The sequence below is a fragment of the Carettochelys insculpta genome, chromosome 10, assembly GCF_033958435.1.
Source record: "Carettochelys insculpta isolate YL-2023 chromosome 10, ASM3395843v1, whole genome shotgun sequence".
Classification (NCBI taxonomy): Eukaryota; Metazoa; Chordata; order Testudines; family Carettochelyidae; genus Carettochelys; species Carettochelys insculpta.
The window spans coordinates 30,023,669-30,034,279 of record NC_134146.1 but is presented as its reverse complement, the minus strand read 5'-3'; positions in this window follow the sequence as shown (position 1 = coordinate 30,034,279).

Here is a 10,611-nt window from a genome sequence, read left to right as displayed (position 1 = left end):
GAGAGACGATGCTGATCTCTACCTGGTTGGTTCTGAACGGTATCCAGTTAGTAGCTATGACACTGCCGAGGTCTGTATAACCTTTTTATTAACTTTTTTGGCTTTTAGCATATTCTGAACATTATCCTTAGAGTGGGTCACTCCGTGACTTGTGTGTGCCGAGTAACTTTACACTAGCAACTGCTGCACTCATAAACGCACTGGTATTGACTTGGTTTCTATGCGTGCGTAGTACTGCCCTCTGCTGGACGGAATGTATTTTACCAGCCACTGTTTATAGTGATAACAAACCCGTGGGATAAATCACAGTTATCAAGCACCTCTGACTGCTTCACTTGCACTTTGCTCATTCATCCATCTCTTCCGTGACTTACTCGAAAACCCTGAGCCACGTTCAAACAGCTGCCAGTTTTAAAAAATAACTTCAGATCCTGGACCAGGGGTAGGTTTAAGGTTCAACATCTCTTGAGCTTAGAAGCCTTGAAACAAGTGCTTTGCCTTACTAGAGAAGCTGGAGACTGTTCTGCAATTTTTAAAACCAGTTTGAGGCTCTGATTAAGAAAAGTGCTGAAACACATGCTTTTCGGGATAGGGAAGCTTTATGTGATCCGGACATGAATGATGGGTACTTCATGCAAATGAATGTTTGTTCTGCAATGGCTTCATAAAAATACCATAACATAACCTCATACATACTGCCTCAAAATGTGGCAAATGAAGTTGATTTTGGTTATTCTGTTCTGGAGGAGTTGAAAGAGTAGTTGTTACAGCTGAACTAGTAGAGAAAGAAGTTTCATAACATTTGTTTACTAAACTGGTAAATAATAGTAATGCACATAAGTTAATTGAATGTTTCTGACTAGCAATGGATGGTAAAATTAAATTTGTAACATCTGATAGTTTGATGATTTGAGTTCAGTTCCCACAGGTGTCCATAGCAAATACCGTCATCACAAAGGGGATATATTGGCACCTCGTCTGGCCTTGTCAGCTGAAATGCCAAGCAGTGAGTGGGAAAGGGAACTGCCTATTTTCTCATTCCTAGAATCTCATGTTGAGCCCTGGTGTAAGGAGGAAGTTGCACCTATTTATTCTAGGGATAAACACAGTCTTTCCAAATCATGGCTGTACTTTCTCTGCCCTGAGGATACCCAGACGGTACGGTTTCTGCAGCTACCAATCTAACATGCTTCACAAGCTGGGAAACTACTAAATGAAAGAAATAAAAACGTACTGGGATTTTTCATGGTTGCTATGCCCTCTGAAAACTGTGGTGACATTTCTGTACTTTATATTACTGACAGTTAGTGGTGTCTGATATACTTTATATGTTGCTGGCTACTCTTAAATGCTACTTTAGTATTTCTCTAATAATGACACAGAGACTATGAGCCAAGATACTTCACAGTATAATGTATAATTCTATGAGTTCTATTGTATATATAAATATTTAGAATATTTTAATAAGGAAGGATGTTGTATAAGATACTGAACTTTTAATAAACATTTACTTTCTATTTTCACAGATATCCTTTATTCCTATATTGTTTGTGGCCTGGTTAATCAGCATAGGTTTGGAAAATGCAGAAAGACAGGCTTTGGAGTCTATTGTTCTGGTTTAATTGCTGCTCAACCAATGATTCACTGTTGTTTTTGGCAGCTGAGCAGTCTTTGCTTAGCACTGTAAATGCCCCTATTTATGTGTATGAGATTCATCTGTTGCTGACTGGCAAAAGCAGGTAATTTCTTATTCATGTACAATAGGAGCTAGACTTTTAGGAAGAATAGTATATGTGCCTCACAATGGCCTATAAAAAGTACTGATGTAGCACTCACTACCATAGTAACTGGATGCCCCATTGTCTTTTTTTCACAATACCCCTTCAATATAGAGAGGTGCTTTTATTCCCATTTTAGAGATGGGGAAGTGAGGCACAAGAAACTAAATGGTTGTATGGTACACTAAGGAATGGAATGTGCTCCCTTAAATTCTCAGTTACCACCCTAACTACTGTACCATCGTTCCTAAGTGTCTATATGATAATCACTTATGTCAGAGATGGTCAGGAAATTATTTTTCCCTATAAAATGTTAATGGAAACAAAACTTTTGTTGTTGTTGTTGTTGTTGTTTTCATCAGCCGTTTTCATTAAAAAAATTCAGGAATAAAAACCAAAACCTGAATTTCTTTAAAGTTTTCAATAACTGACAAAAATATATTTTTACATTTTCAACAAATGCATGAATTCTTTTTAATGAAATTAATTTTGGGTGAATATTTCCATTTAATCAAATACATATATGTGTATGTATAACATCAAAAAGTTTCAGTTAATTTTTTTGTCTATCTATAGTTTCGCTACAGTTTGTTAAACAGGGCAGAATTATTTCAGTTGGAGTTTTAAAAATAAAGGACACCATTTTCCAAGCTAAAATGATCTAATTGGCAAAATCTGTGTATTAACTGTTCCCATGGAAGTTGCGCATTTCACCCTCAAAATGACATGTAGATGACATTATTTTCATATGTCTCATGTCTCTTGAGTGTGTATTATAATACTAAGATATTTATATACCCTTTCTCACAAAAAAATCATGGGGCTTCATTACTACAGAAAACTATTTTATATTAACCTGATGAACCAGAATTCATTAACTATAAACATTTTCCATTTTTGTATGTGAGTTCAAACAATAGATTTGGGAAAGGGTTTTGAATAAGTAGTTAAGTCAGCACCACATACAAATTCTGTGATAGAGGGCAGAGACAGGATCTAGTCCTTCAGGGAAGCAATAACTACCTTAACCATAAATCCATCCTTTCTCTTCCTTCAGTACTTTGCCTCAATTATTACACACCTTCCGAATTCTAGAACAGATGAGGCAGCTGACAACAGTCTCATTTCCTATACCACCCTAGGCAATATCTGTTCTGTGTTCTGAATGAGGCTGAGGTTTTTGTGGGAAAGAATATGATCATGTAACTGTATCATTCTGCATACACATTCATAGGCAAAATTAATTCTGCTAGTCCTTAACTTTGGGTGCCTCACCTTGCAACCTTGGAATTATTTTAATATAGGTGGGCTTGTTTTGTTTGTTTGATATGATTTCTGAATCTTTAACAAAAACAGATTGAAAAAAATAATTATATGGAACCATACTGACTGCCCAAAATTAGCTCTTCATCATGATTCAGATGTTCAGTGTCACAGCATAGATCTCTACCATCTACTTGAACAAATCAAGTAAAGGGTAACAATAGTAAGCTGTTGTCCCCTATATAGACTAGCCATTAGACGGGAAAGGAGGTAAGTATTTTGCCAGTGGATTTCATAGGTATTTGCTAATAGCAGTATGGAAACTGAGGATTCCTGGTCTCAATTCCAGGTTCTGGGCAGGAGTGTGCCCCAGTGGTTAGATCCAAATGTCCCGGTATGTCTCTTTCCTCCTAGCCAACTGCCCCACCTGCTCCTACATAAACCCCTTTGCTCTAGATCTTGCCTTCTCCCCCTGTGCTCCTGTCCAATCCTTCTATCTCAGTTCCTGTCACTCTTCTTCCCTGCACCTGTTTCTTTCACATCTGTTTTCCACTGTGGCTGTCTGGATGTGAGCATGGTGAGCACTGAGTGTGCAAAAAAGACAGTGTCCCTGCTCTTGTTCCTGACCGCTCCCTATTTTATTTATTTATTTATTTATTTCGGAATAAGGGTTCTTTTGAAGACGGGGTTTATTTTTGAAAGAGTCTCACCTACAATGCTTTTCTTTCTTTTGAAAGAATCTCTTCCAAAAAGAGATTATGCAAATGAAGCACAAGATATGTAAATAAGTACCTCATTTGCATTTTCTGTTTTCCTCATTTGCATTCATCTTTCGAAAGAGGAATGCAAGTGTAGACATAGCCTGAGGTTTACCAATTTTGAAATAAGACATCTGCTATTTCAAAATTATTTCTAAATAGTGGTTGCCTTCTCAAGATGTTTGCAGAGTTATTTTGAAATAGTGGCTGCTATTTTGAAATAATTTTGCTGTGTAGACATACCCGTGGATTTTGGCTCTCAGTGAAATACATACACCTACTAAAACTGGAATAAAATTGCTCCATGGGCCAAAGTATAAATAATAATGACATTAGGCCCAGGAAAGAAGGGAGTTAGAGGATATGGTAGGCCATTGATAACTGGATGGATATAGATACCTGGAGAAATTGCTGGTTTTTTGTTTTTGTTTGTTTGTGGCTTTTCCAGCAGACTCATGATGTCCAGTTTAAATACAGCATTCCACTTCACCTCTCTGGGAAATCAGTTGGAAATGTCTTCTGCAGAATTGGATGATCTTCTGAGTACAAAGGTCAACCAATAGGAACCACAAGCTTTGTTGTCAGATGCTGAGTACCTGTAACTTGTTGTACTGCAGTTTGATTTGTTGGTGCTCTGTACTTCAGAAAATCAAGCCCCTTATGATTTCTAGTATGTGAATTTCCCCATGTGACCTGCTTCAAAGAATCAGGATTGAACTTGAACTGCACTGCAAACAGTAGCCTGTTAAAACATGCAGATGGTCAGTAAAATACCTCTGCAAACAATTACTGAATGCAAACACAATTTGAGCCAACCAGTGACTGATCCTGGAAACAGTTCATGCTCAATTCAAGGAACAGATAGACTATTTTGATGATTTTAATTGAAATATATATTCAAGTGCTCTAATGCCCAGGTTTCCCAGCCCACAGCAGAGGTCAGTGTACTGGTAATTGTAGATTTTAAATTATTTTGCATTTGCATTGTTTGTGTACACTCCCCCACATACCCTGCCTCAGTCAATTTTACAAAAATAAAATTGGCCATAAGGAAAAAAGGAACTAAAACAACATTTCACATATGGTGTGGTATTTAAAACATTTCCAGAGACTAGCTTACTTGGGCTTCAAAATTTACATATTTCTTGTGTAATAAATTGCAGTTCCTAACGTCTACTTTAAAAAAAAAAAAAAGGAAAAGATGATCTGGTGGATGAAAGCCAATTATTTGATAAATGTAAACTACATTTTTTTTTAAAAAAAAGTACTGTACAGCATTACATATTTGTAGATACAATTTAGTTCAACTGTCACATCACTGAATGAATTATACATTAGTCCAAGGGATTTAACATTTATGAATATCTCTGTTGCCTTGATATTAAAAAATAAAATATCTTCATTCTCTGTGTTCATATGACATGTTCACTTTTGTATAGGTAGGAAGAGCAGAGGTGCTGTAGTTACCAACCTAAGGGGGCATTATGTAGCCAGGGGGTGCATCACTTTTAAAAGTGAAATAAAGACAACATAATTTTGATACGTTCTTTTTTCCACTCCTGGCAAAAAAAGTCAAGAGTGGAAAAAAATTATATTTAAAATGTTTTGCATTTAGGAGGTGGGAGAAAATGGAGCTGATAGTTGGAGTTATTTAGAAGCTGGTGCTATGTCTACCTCACCTACCTGCTGCCAGAGTTGCAAGTCTGTGAATCTCCCTGGATCCTGAAGAGTTACTGATGAGTATTAACAAAAGTCGGGAATTTAGATTAAAAACTAAATTTAACCCCAAGAGATTTATGGGTGGCATTCAAAGGTGTGTTTCATCAGATTTTGGCCTAAAAATATTGAGCCCGCTTCTCTTGAAGAACCCTACCAAAGTCAATGGGTTAAATGTGCGTCTTTGACTTCAGTGTGACAGCATTCAGTTACGACAGGAATGAATTTCACCCAGAGTACCTGTTTATACTCTCCTGTGGCCTGGTTCTGACAAGTTTTGAGCATGAGCATTCTGATCTAGTGAAGCACATGGACACAGGCTTAATTTTAAACATGTGGGGCGCAATCCAAAGCCCACTGCAGCCTATGGTCATAGTCCTGTCCATTTTAATGGGTGCTGGATCAGCTAGTGTAGTAGTAGTAGTAGTAGGCATCCTTCAGTCTGCATAGACTATGGATCGTACCCTTTAAAGTTTCAACTGAGGACTTCATTTACAGCATCTATTGTGACTATGAAGACCCACATGAGAGTGACAGTCCTTGCTGCATCTCTTGCAGATGTAGTGGGTGTCTGGCAAGTCCTTATTGTGCTTTCTGTGCACTCGCTTCTCCTCTGCTAGCTGTCTGATCTTCATCTCGCCCTTCTGAAGGCCCTTGTGTAACCCCTGCCTCCATCTGCTGCAGTCGTCTGCTAGTTCTTCCCAGTTGTCCAGCTCGATGTCTGCCTCTCTGAGGTCTCTCTTGCAGACATCTTTATAGCGCAGCTGGGGGCGTCCGGGAGGTCTTTTGCCAGAGGCTAGCTCACCATACAGGATGTCTTTTGGAATCCTACCATCATTCATCCTGTGGGTGTTGCCAAGCCAGCGGAGTCGACGCTGCCTGAGGAGGGTGTGCAAGGTTGGGATTCCAGCTTGCTCGAGGACAGCGGTGTTGGTCACTCTGTCCTTCCATGATATTCCAAGGATGCGCCTGAGGCAGCGCAAGTGGAAGACGTTCAGCCTCTTTTCCTGGCGGGCATACAGGGTCCAAGTCTCGCTGCCATAAAGGAGGGTGCTGAGGATGCAGGCTCTGTAGACTTGCATTTTGGTGTGAGTGTACAGCTTGTTGTTATTCCACACTCTCTTGCTGAGTCTGGACAGAGTTGTGGCCGCTTTTCCAATCTTCCTATTTAGCTCAGTGTCCAACGACAGGGTGTCAGTGATGGTGGACCCGAGGTAAACGAACTCGTGGATGACCTCTAACGTATAGTTGTCAATGCTGATTGATGGGGATTCAGCAACATCCTGACTGAGTACGTTTGTCTTCTTTAGGCTGATGGTAAGCCCAAAGTCCTTGCACGCTTTGGAGAACTGATCCAGTAGTTTTTGAAGCTGGTCTTCTGTGTGAGACACTACAGCAGCATCGTCCGCAAACAGCATGTCTCTGATGAGGACTTTTCGCACCTTAGACTTAGCTTTCAGCCTTGCAAGATTAAACAGTTTCCTATCAGATCTTGTGTGCAGCAAGATGCCCTCTGTTGAAGATCCAAAGGCATGCTTCAGGAGGAGTGCGAAGAAGATCCCGAACAATGTCGGAGCAAGCACGCATCCTTGTTTGACGCCGCTCCTGATTCTGAAATCATCCGATAATGCGCCGTCATATTGGATGGTTCCTCTCATGTCTTTGTGGAATAACTGGATCATCTTGAGTAACTGTGGAGGACAGCCTATCTTGTGGAGCAGTTTGAACAGACCATCCCTGCTGACCAAGTCAAAGGCCTTGGTCAGGTCGATGAAGGCTATGTAGAGAGGCTTTCTCTGCTCCCTGCACTTCTCCTGCAGCTGCCTTAGAGAGAAGACCATGTCAACAGTAGACCTCTCTGCACGGAATCCGCACTGCGATTCGGGGTACACCCTCTCAGCAATCTTCTGGAGTCTGCCAAGGGTGACACGAGTGAACAGTTTACCAGTGACGCTTAGGAGGGAGATTCCACGGTAGTTGTTGCAGTCGCTTCTGTCTCCTTTGTTCTTATACAATGTTACATTGTTAGCGTCGTGCATATCCTGTGGAACCTCACCCTCTTTCCAGCACAGGCACAGTAGCTCATGTAGGGGTTCCAGGAGTGTGTCCGCAGCACATTTGATTACCTCTGGTGGTATACCATCCTGGGCAGGGGCCTTTCCTGCTGCAATGCTGTCGATGGCTCTCTTCAGTTCATCTACAGTCGGTTCTTGATCCAGTTTGTCCGTTACTGGTAGGAGCTCGACGGCATTGAGGGCTGCATCAACCACAACATTCTCGCGTGAGTACAGCTCAGAGTAGTGCTCAGCCCAGCGCTCCATCTGTTTGGCTTTGTCAGCAATGACTTCACCAGATTTGGATTTCAGAGGTGCCATCTTGTTCTGGGTGGGTCCTAATGCCTTCCTCGTACCCTCGTACATTCCTCTGAGATTACCAAAGTCGGCACAGGTCTGAATGCTGCTGCATAGCTGGAGCCAGTGGTTGTTGGCACAGCGCCTGGCTGTCTGCTGTACTGTTCTTCTGGCCTCTCTAAGTGCTTCCTGGGTACTCTGGCTCGGTGAGCGTTTGTACTCCAGGAGTGCAGCGTGCTTCTTTTCAATGACTGGAATCATCTCATCGGAGTTAGCTTCAAACCAGTCGTTCGTGTTTCTAGCTCTTCTTCCAAACACCGACAAGGCCGTGTTGTAAACTGTATCCCTCAGATGTTGCCATTTGGATGTCGCCTATGACTAGCTTATCTGGAAACTATTCATATCGAGCTTCTAGTTTGTATCATTTTTTATCTTCTTTCCATCTGTCTGCCTTCACTCTTGTTCATTTTGACAAGCAACAGTCATGGAGAGTCACTTTCTGTTAAGTGAAAAGCAGAGGTGTAAACTAGCTTGAGCAGAAGGAATAAACAACTTTTATGGTTAAACTGGAATTTCAGATCCTAACCTCAGATCTGAATTGCTCAATTACCTCATCAGTTTAACTGACACCCCCTCAACCCCAATGCAGTTACAAAATGATTATAACGAGTACTCTTCTGAGTGTCCCTTGTACTGTAGATGCTTTGAAATGAGTTTGCAGCTTGGCAGCATAAGATTAAATTTGGTTGAGATACCATATATCTTTGAAAGTGTTAATCTGATTTATCTCTATTTTGTACTTTTTCTCCCTAATGTATTTGACAGTGAAATTGAACTGTTTTTACTGCAGAGCTGAGCATGAAAGGTGAACAGTCAATTTGCTATTTCTTGATTTTTATGCAGTGTGTATGCTTCAGTACTTGATAAATTCAAGCCTTGTGGGAAGGTACTGCAGAATCATATTGTGAACACAATGGACCAGATGTTGGCTTATATAATATAGATTATTGGTTTACATTTTTAATTTACAAGGAAAAATTGATTCTCTGCAATATATTGTGAAAGTTCAATGAGTCTCATTTGTACTGGAGTACTTATGAGTAGGTGTATGTCTGGTACCTCCGTTCTGCTGGGCAATTCTGATCACTAATGACATTTTGGTGGTGGTGGGGGTAGAATGTTGGGCCTGGAGGTGACAGGATTAGCCAGCATGGAGCAAAAAGGGCATGGAAAGTAGGAAATAGTAACAATAAAATAGACTGGAGATGTTTGGGGAACAAGGAAGTTTTGGGTAGTAGGGGCCAATTCTGGGTAAAATTGAGGAGGTGAGCGAGAACATTAGCAGACATTTTCGTCTTTATAGGCCGGGGCACCTCATAGGACAGAGATCTGTTCAGTTAGTATAATTTGTTTTTCCTCCCTTTTAAAATAACTTATTGCTGAAATGTTCACACCAAACTATACAAATACCAGTCGGAGGGGAGAGAAGTTTAAAACTGTATCCTGAGCTAGAAAAGGGAGACAAAAGATCATGAAATACTAAAGTAACTTTTTGAAAACTTCTACTTTAGGATTACATGGTGTGTGAAAACTATGTCTACAATGTTTCCATCTGTGTGTAGAATACATTTTTTAAGTGCACCAGGACATGTGCAGATGCAAATAAAGACACATGCTGCTGGCTGTGGGAACTCTGCGAATCAGCTGGGTGGAATTTGAATCCCTCCTGGGTGGCTGGTTAAGCTCTCAATTTTCAGGGAACACAGGCTTATCCTAGGATTATGGAAGTGTCTGTAAAACCTGTTCTCCTAACCTGTATTCCAGATAGTTATATTCACATTGTTTTTTTTTTTTCACTAGGATCAAAATGTAGATGGTGGTAGTCAAAGTAAGCCTCTTCCACTCCTACACCTTGGAGCGTAGGCCATTGACGACCATTTGCCAGAATTCAAATTTAGATGGGGTGAGGTCAAAATAAGGCTCACAATAGACTATCAGTGCACTCTTAGCTAGCAAGTCACTACTGTACCTCCATAATAACTATTCATAATTAATAAAGACATATTGCTCCAGAATCTTTTATCTGTGCTGAAGCCTTCTACTGTAAAACCAGCAAGCAAAATATTGTACCAGAAAGAAAGCTACATAGCCACATTGCATCTGATCTGAATTCATGTAAATAATTTCCCCTCAAGAGATATTTTCCTTCTACCATTAGTGTTTAACATCTGCTTTCCTGAACCACTAAGCAATGATGTCCTTCACTAAGTAAATGTTAGTGACATTTATTTTTGATGAACTAACTTAAATTATAATTCTTCAGGGAAGAAATTTCCTTCTTATTTGTCTTTAAAAAAACATGCTCATGTGTAGAACTGTATAATAGTAACTGATAACATATGTTTGGGTCGTCATCACAGAGAAACGCCTGAACAGCTTTTTTAGGCTGTGGAAACAGCCTCATATGAACACATAGTTTTTCATATCCCAGTGTACCACAATTTGGGAATGACTGTCCTGTGTATTGCAGTGACATGGCTCTTTAGCTTCCACTCAAAGGGCCAACAAAGGCTGAACAAATTTGTACTGGAAACCAAGTACAAAGGTCTTTGCTTAGGGTAAGTGGTCTTTGCTATGGGTTTCAAATCATATCAGTCCATTAAGGATGGAAAACTGTTTAACATTCCAGGAAGTGAAAAATGCAGTTGACTAATAACGAATTTAGTGCAAATGGCACAACTCCAA